This window comes from Furipterus horrens, unplaced genomic scaffold (genome assembly GCF_987537825.1).
Source record: "Furipterus horrens unplaced genomic scaffold, mFurHor1.1.pri manual_scaffold_6, whole genome shotgun sequence".
Classification (NCBI taxonomy): Eukaryota; Metazoa; Chordata; class Mammalia; order Chiroptera; family Furipteridae; genus Furipterus; species Furipterus horrens.
This window is the reverse complement of record NW_028327176.1, coordinates 125,642,476-125,657,004: the sequence shown is the minus strand read 5'-3', so window position 1 is coordinate 125,657,004 and position 14,529 is coordinate 125,642,476. Positions and strand designations below refer to the sequence as shown.

Below are 14,529 nucleotides of genomic sequence, written 5' to 3'. Positions count from 1 at the left end.
AAATACTAACATGATTCATTAAGAACAACCCATATAGGAATTGCTGGATTACATGTTCATTCTATGTTCGCGTCTCTATTTTGAAGACATTGGTTTAGAGAATGAAAGCAAGAATGGAACAAATAAATTGTATAATTTCAGGGCAGCAGTAGGGCCCAGCTGAGATTAGCAATCCTGAATTTAAAGTGAAATGAGCCAGCATGTTGTGTTATTTTATTCTAGCCACATTCAGCTGCACAGCTGCAGGAACAGGGTGGATGGAGTGTTGGATATAACCATGATTTTGGGTAGGCATGCCAGCATGTTAAAGCAATAAAAAAAATGCAATGGAGTTGAGAAAAAAAAAAAAAAAAAGAACAACCCATATAGAAGATTTCATTTTGATTTTCTTCTAAAATTGGGGAGGGTCATAAATATAGAACATTTTAACTTTAGCAAAGAAAGTTATAGACTTTTACTGTTTTGTGGAAAAGAAGGGCATGTAATCTCTATACTGTTATGTGAGATGATTCTGCAACTCTATAGAGCATTATTCTCAAAGAACATTACTTAATGGTTTGAGGAAAACTTCAGGTTGACCCCCCCTAGTGGAAGGCCTCAGAACTCTGTCCTTGGTCTTACTTTAAACTACACATTTTATCTGAATGACAAACATGTAGAGATAAATGCTTGTTAATTTTGCACATACAGATTAAAGCAAGAAAGACAAATGTCAGAAGAGAATTAAGCCCCATTATTAACAATATGAAATTTGTAACGACAAATGTAAAATCACACAGGTCTATAAAAATAAAATTCTCAGATATAATACATAATTAGAGTCCAGCCAATTGGAGAAACATAGTCCCGATTTATCCTCTGGAAACAACAACAAAAACTGCACAAAGAAAGCAAGCATTTCCCAGCATTAGGTATCAGGCAGCACAGGAACATCTTTAAGAGTAGAGGAACAAATGAGTGAGCCCTGAAATGGTCTCTAGATTATTTCTTGAAGTGTAGGAAGGGGGAACCTAAGCATTGCATGGCATTCTCCCTAAGTTAAGGAGGTAGAGCTTAGGGTTTGGGATGGCGAACACAGCTAAGGCTCATGGGGCAAGGTACCAGAGAAAAGATAGCAACACAGAACTCTGGGAATCTACAGAGAAGCCCCTGAGGCTCCAACTGAACACCGATGACTACAGGTGTCTCAGGAAACTACCCCACCACCAGAGGAAACTACTAGCTGAAAGGATCAAAGGGAATAATCCCTAGAGGTCATAAAGGGCAACGACTATTTCTTGTTCCTCAGTAGAGCAACAAGCAAAGGACATCTGATACTGTCTCCGTAGTCAGGCAAAATTAAACTTAGACTAAAGAATGCACTAGTCCAGCCTAATAAAGCTTAAGAACAAGCCTTAAAAGGATCAACTGTTTCCACATAATTTAACTGCATTCCATAACAAGAATTTTTATAGAAATACAAGAAAATTCAACCAGGTCACATTCATAATGTCTGGAATCTAATTGAAAACATAACCATGTACAGTATTCTAAGGAGCAGGAAAATTAACTCAGAAAAATGAAAGAGAAAAAAAGTTGATTGAGATAGACTCAAAAATGGCACAGAAGACAGAAAGTGTAGGTACAGACACTAAACAGTAATTATAACTGTATTCCATATGTTCTAGAAGTGAGGAAAATGTGAACATGCTAAGGAGAGATGTGGAATATATGAGAAGACCCAAGATGAACATCTAGAGATGTAAAAAAAAAAATCAAAACTATAATGAAAAACATTGGGTAAGATTAACAGCAGATTAGACAAGGGAGAACAAAAATTCAAAAACTTGAAAACGTAGCAATAAAAACTGCAAAATGAAACAAAATAAAAAGACACACAAACCCTGACTGGTGTGGCTCAGTTGGTTGGGCATCATTCCTCAAAGCAAAAGATCTCTGGTCCATTCCCAGTCAGGGCACATGCCTGGGTTGTGGAATCGGTCCCTTGTAGGAGCATGTGTGAGAGGCAACCAGTTGATGTTTCTCACTTGCATCAAAGTTTCTCCTCTCTTTCTCCCTCCCTTAGCCTCTCTCTAAAAAAATAAAATAATAAATAAAATTTTAAAACACACACACAAAGTAAATAAAATGTCTATAAGCTATAGGACAACTTGAAGTGAACTAATGTAGAGGTAATTGGAGTTTTCAAAAGAAAGAAGGGAGACCTGAAGAATATATTTGTAGAAAAATAGGCCAAAATTTGTCCATTTTAGTGAAAACTATAAGTCAACATATTGAAGAAAAATAAACCTCAAACACAAGAGGCTTAATAAAATTTACTCCTAGGTGCATAATTAAATTGCTCAAAACTTGTAATAAAGAGAAAATCCTAACAAGCACCCAGAGAGAAAAAGATATATCACCTAAAAAGGAGCCAACATAAGGCTGACAGTAGAAACAATGTAAGCCCAGAGACCATGGAGAAATATCTTTAAAATACTGGGGGAAAAAATCAACCTAGAATTGTATACTCTGTGAAAATATCTTTTACTATGAAGGAAAAATAAGGATGTTTTTAGACATACAAAAACTGAAAAAATTGATTACAAATAGACTTGCATTACAAGAAATATTAAAGGATGTTCTTCAGGCAGAAAAATTCTGAATTCACATGAAAAAGAACACTGAAAGTGGTAAATATGTGGGTACACAAAGAGACATTTTTTAATTATAAAAATCTAAAATATAACTGATTAAAGTAAAAACAATACTAACAATGTATTGTCAAATTTATAACATACAGAAGTAAAACATATGACAATAATGGCACTAAGACAAGGAGGAAGGAATTGTGAGTTTATTATAAAGTGGTATATTACTTGTGTTAAGTTAAAAATGCATTCTGCAAACCCCCATTGCCTATTATAACCAGTAGTTATAAGTAGATTTTGGGCATTGGAAATATTACTATTCCAAAAGGAAATGTGCTGTAAATGTAAAATACACATCACAGTACAAAGACATAGTGTGAAAATAACGTTAAATTTATTATTAATATTTTAATACTGTTACAGGTTAAGAAAATAATAATTCAGGTATATAGAATTAAATAAAAAATTATATCAAAATTCATTTCACCTGTTCCTTTAGCTTCTTTTAAATGTGACTGTTAGAAAAATTATAAGTTACATATGTGGCTCACATTTTATATCTTGGATAGTGTTGTTTGTTAGAAACTGTAAAGCAACCACTAAAAGGAAAAAAACAAAACAAACAAAAAAAACCCCATAAAAACAAAGGTTATAGCAAATTATTGAAAGGAGGAATAATTAAAGTAGTCAATCCAAAATGAAGCAGAAAATTACAAACGAGGAAAAAAGAACAGATAAGGAAAACAGAAAAAATAGAAAATGATTAATTAAAATTCAGCTGTATCAATAATCACATTAGTTGTACATGATCAAAACATCTCCTGAAAAGGATAGAGATAGTTTTTGATCATCTAGGTAAATGATCTTTCATCTCTATTCTAGGATATTTTTTTGAATGTGCCCTCAGACATGGATCCAGATTGAAAACTTGTCAGAAGTGTGTCTGCTGGAAATCTACATCAAATGCTTTCAGGTCCAGTCTTAGCGCAAGTATTTAGATAACAGTGAAAATAGTCATTGTTTCTCTCTGATGATCAAGAGTAGTTTTTGATACATTACATAGCAATGGATGGAACACAAAATCTATTAAAATAGTCTTAGACAGTTCCAAGACCCCCAGTGGATGTCAGAAACCATGGATAATATTGAACCCTATATACACAATGTTTTTCCTATACATATATACCTATGATAAAGTTTAATTTACAAATTAAGCACAGTAAGAGATTAACAACTAATAATTAACTATGACAATATATTATAATAAAAGTTATGTGAATGTAGTCTCTCTCGAAATACCTTATTATACTGTACTCATCCTTCTTCTTGTGATGATTTCAGATGAAGAAATGCTTATGTATTAAGAAGTGAGGTGATGATGTAAGCACTGTGACTTATTGTTAGGCTGCTATTGACCTGACTACATGTTAGAAGGAGGATCATCTTCTTGGGGTGGTCCTGGATCATTGAACCATGACAAGGTCAATGGTTGAATGTCAGGAGCATATGGTGTCCATGGGCAAACTTGTCAAAAGTCAATGATTGGGGAAATTTAATATTTTTTGGCCTTGGTTGACTGCAGGTAACTGGAACAGTGGAAAAGGAAACCATGGATGGGGGGGACTACTGTAGTTAACAAAAGCAGCATCCTCCATCTGCAAGTATGGAAACCTCCACCTAGCTCTGAATGACCCATTAAATGTTAGTGGTATGCAAATTTTCCCAAGACTTCACAAGCCCGCAGGTGCATTCAGAGTCACCTGAAGACTGCTAAGATTTCAGGACCTATTCCCCCTATCTGCATAATGCTGGTCCTCAGCTCCTGAGTTGTTACCTTTGGTATTTTTGAGAGCCTCAGGGGGCTTCTTACATGTGATCAGAAACAAACCTAGCTTCAGTGGATATCACGTTTTTCCTCCAAGGATTGCCACTGCACCCCCAAGACCCTGTTCTTCCAAGCATCTCATTCTTCCACAAACCCTATTGTTACTCCACTGAGCACAAAGGACTTTACCACACTCTGCATGGTTCTTAAAAGTTCTCAGTTGTAAACCTTGGTTGTCTGTGGCAAATTGGGTTTACCTGTCTCTCCTTTATAACTCTCAATTGGAGAAGTTAAAAGCAATGCAGTATGTGTCTGTACCTAAATGTTTTAGGGAGTGTTTAGTAAATGCTCTTTCAGTTTTTTGCTTATATCCCTCACTTACTTAGGACTCAGACATGAATGTATGGGAGCAGACTGAGCAAAGCTATACTCAGAATCTCTTTTCTTCTCTGATGACTGAGGGTGTGTTACGGGGGAGCTCAGTGTACCTCCCTCCTTCCACCCTTAGGATGAGTTATCTCCCAGGAGACTCTAGAACCCCCTTCAACTTGACTTCTATCAGAGTATCTTATAATTTACCCCAATTGCGTATTAACCCAAGCAGGAGACAAAGCACAAGTTCTTTCTCAAAGGTTCTTCAGGCCCCAGGAAATTAAGCGGGCTTCACAAATTCGCAGACATACTTGGACGGGCCTGAACCTGCAGGAATTGCAGCCCAGACTCAAACTGAAACTTTGCTATCCTGATGCACAAGAAAATCTTCAAATTAACTCAGCAGTGACAAACCTTCAAATCACATAAGCCACTCCACACCCTTAGCAATAAAGGCAGCCAGCAGTGACAAAGGCCATGACGTGGCAGCAAAAACAATGGAAAGGCCACTAAAGGGAACACAGAAGCCGGTCACCACACAGGATATTCTGCCAAGGGCAGGAAGGAATTTGATCATTCAATGATTCTGCTAAAATTACTCCATGATACTCCTCAAACTGGGGATACAGGTTGCTTGTTAATATGTAGATATATAGACTGGAATGATATAAATAGCACTAGAATAGTTGCTATTTTGCATTATGGAATTGTGGTATTTTTCTAAATAAAGTTTAGTTTTTATAATTCCTTTATCTATTTCCACAATTAAAAGACAAGGAAAAAAAATGAAGGTTGTTATATATCTGTTAGCCTAACTATTCTAAGATCATCAGTGCAACAACAACTCTCATTCAAACCAAGAATTAATCATTAATTATCTCTAATTCCTTGTTCAGTTTGTGAATATATATGGTAAAAGCCACAACATAGGAATAGCAGAAGCTCAGTTCACAAATTTGTCATATTTGCCTATAATCTATAAATCACTTGAAATCCAACATCATGCCCCATTCTTATAGGCTGGTGGGAAATTCAATAATAATTGAGGTTCCACCTACCCAAGGCTGTATCTTGTGTCTTGTGTATCACTAAGACCTTAGAGGGCTTCAGTCATTGATCATTTGCTCAACAGGTTACTACTAGGATATTTCCAGGAGATTTCCTGCGTTGGTCCACATACAGGTTCCTGGAATCATCAGTAAGACTGATAGTATCTGTGCTGAAGGTGCAGCCTTCTGAGTGCCCCTAGAAAGAATCCAGCTCCTCTAGGAGTCTTGCCACTTTTTGCTTCTAAGGCAATGAAATACTAAGGGACTAGCCACCTACTTGAAATAAATAATTTTTTTAAAGGCAGTAGACATTAATTTGTAAAGAACATTTATAACAACTTAGTAACACAGAGCTGTGATAATAAACATAATAAGCAGTATTCTGAAATTCTAAAATAGTTTCTGCAGATTAAATATAAGACGTGGAATGGTTAAGTTCTTTTTCTACCATCTATCTATCATCTACCTACTTACATACCTATCTACCTACCTACCTACATACCTACCTATCTTATTTGGTCTTTTTTTCCCCCTCAGGAAAGTGCAAACACAGTCCCTCACTACCACAAATTATGCAGTCAAGTTTCTCAAATTTGGGGAAATTGCTAGGCCAGCGTAACCGGAGTGCAATGGGTAAGCCTCACCCTGGGAAAAGTACCTTCTTGATCATGGTATCTTCCATGCCAGCTAAGTATTATCTTATCCTATCTAAAATGACCTTTTGCTTGTGTCTCCCTTGAGGGGCCTGAATTAACTTGTTATGTGAATATATAAAGTAGTTCAAGACCTTTCTTCAGTTAGTTGAGAAAAAATTTTAAGACGTTTTATTATAATATTCCAGGTCTGGAAATTTCCTTCTTAATATTATTAAATGTGCATCTTTTAGTGATAGAAACAATGTCTTAACATTTTCAGATTGTTTTTTATTTTAAAGCTTCTTAAGGTTTTCATTGACTCAGAGCACACAGATATGGTGAGGTGTTCCTCTGGGGATAAAGTCACCCACCCACAGCCTCTTGCACAACCACATGTGCACACAGGTCTGATTAGAGTTCTGCTTGCCCCATGGACATCGAGGATAGTGACTGCGGCACCTGTCAGAGGCTCACTCCCTTCTTTATCTGATAGAGCAAGGTTCCGCAGGGAGTGTCCAGCAGCCAGACCAGTCCTGTTGGAATGGAACACACAGATGCCTTAGGGGTGAAGAAGAGCTGCAAGATACCTTTCCTCTAAAAACAGTCAACATGAGAAAACTAAGAGGCTCCGTCCTTATTAACTCTGTAGATGAGTGCAGGAAAGAGAGACAGGTGGAAGACAGCCTCTTGCACAACCACGTGTGCACACAGGTCTGATTAGAGTTCTGCTTGCCCCATGGACATCGAGGATAGTGACTGCGGCACCTGTCAGAGGCTCACTCCCTGCTTTATCTGATAGAGCAAGGTTCCGCAGGGAGTGTCCAGCAGCCAGACCAGTCCTGTTGGAATGGAACACACAGATGCCTTAGGGGTGAAGAAGAGCTGCAAGATACCTTTCCTCTAAAAACAGTCAACATGAGAAAACTAAGAGGCTCCGTCCTTATTAACTCTGTAGATGAGTGCAGGAAAGAGAGACAGGTGGAAGAAAAGCAAGCATTGATAAAATGGTAATGTTTATTTTGACAATATAGGTATCCTATATTGAAAATAAGTCATCTGATTTTTTTAAATGGGAGGAGATGGAAAGAGAAATAGGAATTCAAGGGGAAGAATATGACACTCATATTAGTGAGTGGAATCAATTAGTTTAAAAAGTTTCTCTGAACTAGTACTTTAATATTTAATAGTTGGTGATTTAAAATACGAATTGTAGTCATTTGGGAAAACTAGTACTTTAATATTTAATAGTTGGTGATTTAAAATACGAATTGTAGTCATTTGGGAAAGCAAGACAGGGGTGGGCAAAAGTAGGTTTACAGTTGTGAATACAGAAAAGTTTATTCTTATATTAGTTAATCATTGTATTGTTTATTTGTATTAAAACTATAAACTTACTTTTGCCCACCCCTATATATTTTACTATATAATCACATCAATTAACCCCATATCAATATGTTCATAGTAATAACAGCAATCAACCCTAACTTCCTTAAGGAATATCAAGAGTAAAACAAAAAATGATAGTTTTATATTTGTCAGTAACTTTACAATTTTTTTTTAACTTTAAAATTTTTGAAGTGCTTTCACTTAAATGGTCTCAGTTGATCCTCATATCAGTTTATGAGATAGGGCAGCATGATTTTTTAAAATCATTTTTGCAGGTAGGAGATTAAAGTTTAGAACAGTTTAGTGACTTGCCCTGGGTTTTATGTCTGGAAAGTAGCAACACTGAGACCAGAACTCTGGGCGTTTGTTTTTGAGTTCATTTTTATTTCTGACAGAATGGTAATTCATAGCTCTATAGTTTCTGTCACCAAAAATAGCCATTAATTTCCAGAGTTGAGTAAAATTTGTCTATGGTTAGGTATAATTCACAGTACTTATCCATATTGGATTGATATCTTTTGTTTTTGTTCTTTTTTCACGTGCCGTGAAAATAGTATGTGAATCCAGCTCAATAAACAACTCAGCTTGCAAGCATCCTTTGGGTTCTCCACAAGCTTTAATCCTCATGATAGTTTAGTTGGCAGATGGTTGAGTGGACCATTTGAAATCATCACTTCCACCTACTCCACCCTTTGACCCAGTTTCTACCAAAAGTTGGCACCACAGCTATTATATTGCATATATTGCAGAAGTGTTGAGTTTCCTTAAGCCTGTCTCAGCAATTTTCAACCAGGCTGTTTAACTCACTCTGAAAAGGGCAGAAGTAGAAAGATATATAGGAAAGGACATTATCAGATTCATTCTGTTCCCTACTCAATTCCCAGATCTATCCCTTTCCACCCAGGCTCAAGAGTAAACATGCAAATGGTTAGGCTGGAGATTCTTTTGGGTCACACAGACCTTGTGAGGGACATGTACATGTTGTCAGCTCTGAAGGATCCCCTGTAGTCATGAAAGCTCCACCTGTGAGGCTATTCCACAGAGAATGCCCTGCTTCACTCAGAACTTTCTGGTTACTCTGGGTCCCCTTCATGGACAGAAAAGGTCCACCTAACATTTGTTAGCTCCAGTCAAGAGTATAAATAGAAGCCCACATACCTTATGTCTGAATATATAAAGGTTAGAGGTCAGGCTAACAAGCTGTAAAATGAAATATGTCCTCTCCTCTTACTACAACAACAGTATGTCCATAATAGTGAAATGCATGCTTAAAGCTAAGGCTTGTTTGTTACCAAGAGTTAGCAAATATAAAAGGCATTTGAATTTAATTATTACTCTACATTTTAGGCATTTTTGTTGATGGCCCAGCAATGTTTGGATGAGTAATAACAAAGTGTATAATTTATGTTACTTATAAATTGATTGATTTCATGAATTTATTCTCTTTTTATTAGAAAAAAATCACTTATCACATTGTTCTAATTAAGATTTTTATATACTTTGTGCTCTACTGACTGTAAAGAGCTAAGGAACTAAAAATTACTTGTAACTGTATTTATTCAAAGAGTATATATTTGAATACATTTTCATCAAAAATTAAAATAAATATGAAACTTAAAATTATTTTACACATAACTTTACAAAAAGTTATTTTCTTCTAAAATATTCAAAACTACATATTAAAATCAAGTCAACATACAAATTCTAATTGATGCATATAAAGTTTTTAATCAGAATTATTTAAATAAAATTGAATCTTTAAATTCATGTTTTAGAAAAAATTAAATCTTATTAGACATTTTCATAAAAATAAAATTATCCACAACTTTAGTATTGAATTGTGCTAAATAATGAATAAGTATTGCACTTTATACATATTATATCTAGACCAGCACTGTCTAATAGAAATAGTGCAAGCTACATACTTATAACTTTTAATTTTTTTTACATTAAAAGTTCTTCTAAGGCCCTGGCTGCTGTGGCTCAGTGGATTGAGCGTCGGCCTGCGAGCTAAGTGTTGCTGATTCGATTTCCAGGAAGGGCACATTACTTGGTTGCACGTCAGGTCCCCAGTTGGGGGCGCAAGTGAGAGGCAACCACACAGTGATGTTTCTCTCCCTCTCTTTCTCCTTTCCCCTCTCTCTAAAAAAATAAATAAATAAACAACTAAATAAATAAATTATTTTTTAAAAAGTTCTTCTACATTAAAAAATTAAAAAGTAAATACTTTAAAAATTGTTAAAAATAATTTTAATAATATCTTTAATTTAATTTAACAAATTACAATATTATTCCAACATGTAATCAGTATAACAATAATTAATGAGGTCTTTTAGATTCATTTTTCATACTAAGTCTTCAAACTTTGGTGTATAGTTACACTTAGAGTACTTCTCAGTTGGAGTAGCTACATTTCATATGCCCGATAGCCACATGTAGCTATAGCTACCATAGACAGTGAGTATTCCTTGGTTGCCATGTACACTGTTACAAATACCACATTAATTGGTGAGGTCCTTCAGAAACACAAAGAGAAGCAAGAAAGTGGATGCTCCATTCTGGTGGGAATGATGTTAAGAGGAAGAACTTAACATGTTAATTAATTTGTCTTTCTCTTACCCAAGGACTTCTACCACTCTAATCCTCTGAAGCAGTATCCATCTCCAGTCTAGGCAGTGGCACAACCCACAAACCTTCATGGGTGCAGGTGTCCTTTGTTTCAATGGACATAGGACAAGAGGTTTAGAGAACTCCTTAGGCTCTTCTTGGGGCCTGAATGTGGTTAAAAACAACAGTGGATGTTAAAGGCTTATAGATCACTCTGTGCAGTGCTAAGCACTAGACAATGAGTTAACAGAGAGATCCAATGTGTTTGTTAATAAATTTATTTGTTGGTGTGTTTATGAAAATTGAAGATCAGAGGAGGGGCTGCTCTTGCCTGGTATGAGGGAGGTACTAGATAGAGCAGCCCTCCACCTAGCAAGGCTTCCCAGGAGCACATCAGAATAAAAAAGGACAAAGTCAGACCTGGGATTTCAGGATGTGCTAGATAAGGGACTGTGAAACCAGAATCACACTAGTCTCGGAGTGCTGAGAGTTATTGAAGTGTTTGGCAAGAGGATACTCATTGGTATATATTTTCCTCTGTGTAATGCTTCTTGAAGCATTGGCTTCAATATCAAGATTAAACTTGAAAAAAGCAACATCTTAATAAATAACTGCTCACACAGTTTCCAGGTATTGTGTTAGTCACCAATGGAACAGAAGCATGTGATTTTAGGTTGAGGAGAAATCAGAGCTAATCAAGGCCTTTGCATTTATGACTCTCATTTCCCCCAACTCTTTCTTCAGGGGTCACTTACTTGGTAAGACATTTTCTAACTATCTATCATATTTTAAAAATTAAAAATGGAATTGCCTTATGACAAGTGATTCCACTTTGGGGAATTTATCTGAAGAAACCCAAAACACTAATTTGAAAGAACATGAGCACCCCTATGTTCATTGCAGCATTATTTACAATCGCCAAGATATGGAAGCAGCCCAAGTGTCCATCAGTAGATGAGTGGATAAAACAACTATGGGACATTTACACAATGGAATACTACTCAGCTGTAAAAAAGAAGAGAAAAGAAAAGAAAAAGAACATTCTACCCTTTGCAGCAGCATGGATAAACCTGGAGAACACTATGCTAAGTGAAATAAGTTGGTGAGAGAAATACAAATACCATATTATTTTACTCATATGTGGAATCTAATGAACAAACTGAACTAACAAGCAAAATAGAGACAGACTCATAGATAGAAAGTGGGCTGCCATTCTGGAGGGGATGGTTAGGGGGCGGAGGGCTCAAGCAAAAAGGAAAAGGATTCATGAACACAGAAACAGTATGGTGATTTTGGGGGAAGGAGGGTATAAGGGGAATAAATAGTAATGGAAAAATATAATAAAAATATTATTATTGTAAAAAAATTAAAAAGTATCAAATCTCCAGGTACTTCACCCTCACCCCAACTCCTGCACTTCCTATTTGCCTGTCCTGCTTCATTTCTCTCCACAGCATTTTTCAACACCTTAAACAGTGCAGACTTTACTTTTATAGTTTTTCATATTCTCCACTAAAATCCTCCACAACAATGAGAATTATTGCCCAATTTGTTTACTGCTATATCCATAGACCTTAAAACAGGGCCTAATATAACAGAAGCTACTGAGTGAATATTTATTGAATGAATGAATCAATGAGGTATATTGTCATGGCCTAAGTAGCAATCACCCTTTACTTTTGCCAACTAAAACTGAAACCAGAAAACACCTGTGAAAATAGCATAAACCTCTAAAATAGTCAGAAACATGATAAAAATAAGGCAGTGGAGAGGCAAAATTGAAAGAATGTATTGGACTTGTAGTTAGAAATCATTTTCATCTTATCTAAGTCACTACCAAACTGCTTTGTGGGGAAGTCAATTTACTTGCCTAATTTTTAACCCCTATCAGTTCTATATCTTTGTTTTAAATTAAATTTATTGGGTGACATTGGTTAATAATGAAAATTATAATTATGCAAATTTCAGGTATTCAACTTTATAATACAACATTTGTATAATCCATTGTGTGCTCACCACCCCGCCACCCAAACTCTAGTCTTCTTCCATTACCATATATTTGACCTCCTTTACCCTATTTGTCCTCCCTCCACCCTTCTTCCTCTCTGGTAACATTATTTTGATATTTGTATCTATGAGTTTGTTTGCTTGTTTTCCATTTTTTTCTTTTTCTTTCTATGTTTTATTGATTATGCTGTTACAGTTGTCCCAATTTCTTTTCCTTTTGCCCCCCTCCACACAGCACCCTCCTCCCTCCAGCGGTCTCACCCCTCTCAGTCCATGTCCATGGGTCATATGTATAAGCTCTTCTCTACATCCCCTGTCCATTCTGCACCCTCCTACTATGCTTCTTAATCCCTGCACTATTTCCATCCTTCCCCCTACCTTCCCCCTCCCAGCTGACACCCTTCCACATGCTTCCCATACCTATGATTCTGTTCCCACTCTGGTTGTCTGCTTAGTTTGTTTTTATTTTTTAGCTTCTGTTGTTGATAGTTGTGATTTTGTTGTCATTTTAATGTTCATAGTTTTGATCTTTTTCTTAAATAAGTTGCTTTAACATTTCATATAATAATGGCTTGGTGAAGATGAACTCCTTCAGCTTTACTTTGTCTAGGAAGCACTTTCTCTGTCCTTCCATTCTAAACGATAGCTTTGCTGGATAGAGTAGTCTTGGTTGTAGGTCCTTGCTTTTCATCACTTTGAATATTTCCTGCCTGTCCCTTCCTGTCTGCAAAGTTTCTTTTGAGAAATTAGCTGGCAGTCTTATAGGTACCCCTTTGTAGGTAGTTTCCTTATTTTCTCTTGTTGCTTTTATGATTCTCTCTTTATCCTTAACCTTTGGCATTTTGACTATGATACAGCTTAATGTGGTCCTCCCTGGGTCTAGTTTGTTTGGAATTCTCTGTGCTTCCTGGACCCATATGTTCATTTCCTTCTCCAAATTAGAGAAGTTTCCCTTCATTATTTTTTCACATAATTTTTCAGTTTCTTGCTCTTCCTTTTCTCCTTCTGACACCCCTATGATTTGGATGTTAAACCTATCCCAGAGGCTTCTAAGCCTCTCCTTATTTTTTAAAATTTTTGTTCTCTCCTTCTGCACTGGTTGACTATTTATTTCTTCCTTATGTTCTAACTCATTGACTTGAACACTGGTTTCCTTTCCTTCATCTCTAATTTCATGTAAATTTTCCTTCATTTTCTTAGACTAGCCTTCACGTCTTCCCTATCATGATTAAATTTTTTCTGTCAAGCCTGTGAGCATCTTTATCACCAGAACTTTGAACTCTGCATCTGTTAGGTTGGCTATCTCTTTGTCTCTTAGGTTCGCTATCTTTTCATCACTTAGTTCTGTCACTGGAACCTTGATTTGCCTCTGCTTTTGGGCTGAACCTCTCTGTCTCCTCATCTTGACAGCTTTCTGTGTTTGCTTCTGTGTTGTTTTCATGTTTTGGCTATGGTTAATAATGCTGCTATAAACATAGGGGTACATATATCTTTATGAATAATTGTTTTCAAATACTTCAGGTGCATAACCAAAAGACAGATTGCTGGGTGATTTGGTAGCTCTAGTCTTAATTTTTTGAGGCATCCGCATACTGTTTTCCATTGTGACTACACCAATTTACATTCCCACCAGTGTGGGTTTCCTTCTCTCCACATCCTCTCCAACACTTGTTATTTCTTGTCTTATTGATAATAGCCATTCTAATAGATGTGAGGTAGCATCTCATTGTGGTTTTGACTTGAATTTCCCTTATAATTAGTGATATTGAGCATCTTTTCATATATCTGTTGGTGATCTGTATGTCTTCCCTGGGAAAGTGTCTATTTAGGTCCTCTGTTCATTTTTTAAACAGATTATTCTTTTTGTTGTTGAGTTGTATAATTTATTTATATATTTTGAATATTAGCCCCTTACCAGGGATATTGTTTGCAAATATCTTCTCTCATTTCGTTGGTTGCTTTTTTGTTTTGTTGATGGTTTCTTTTGTTCTGTAGAAGCTTTTTAGTTTGATATAGTC

At 36.1% G+C, this 14,529-nt stretch overlaps 1 non-coding gene across 1 annotated transcript; it reads right to left on the bottom strand.

Moving 5' to 3' along the window:
• Nucleotides 1-6,408: 6,408 nt before the first annotated feature.
• LOC150007379 (U1 spliceosomal RNA) lies at nucleotides 6,409-6,571 on the bottom strand. The gene has a single exon (XR_016512219.1). It is a non-coding gene; the product is annotated as a U1 spliceosomal RNA (small nuclear RNA).
• Between the last annotated feature and the right edge of the window lie 7,958 nt (nucleotides 6,572-14,529).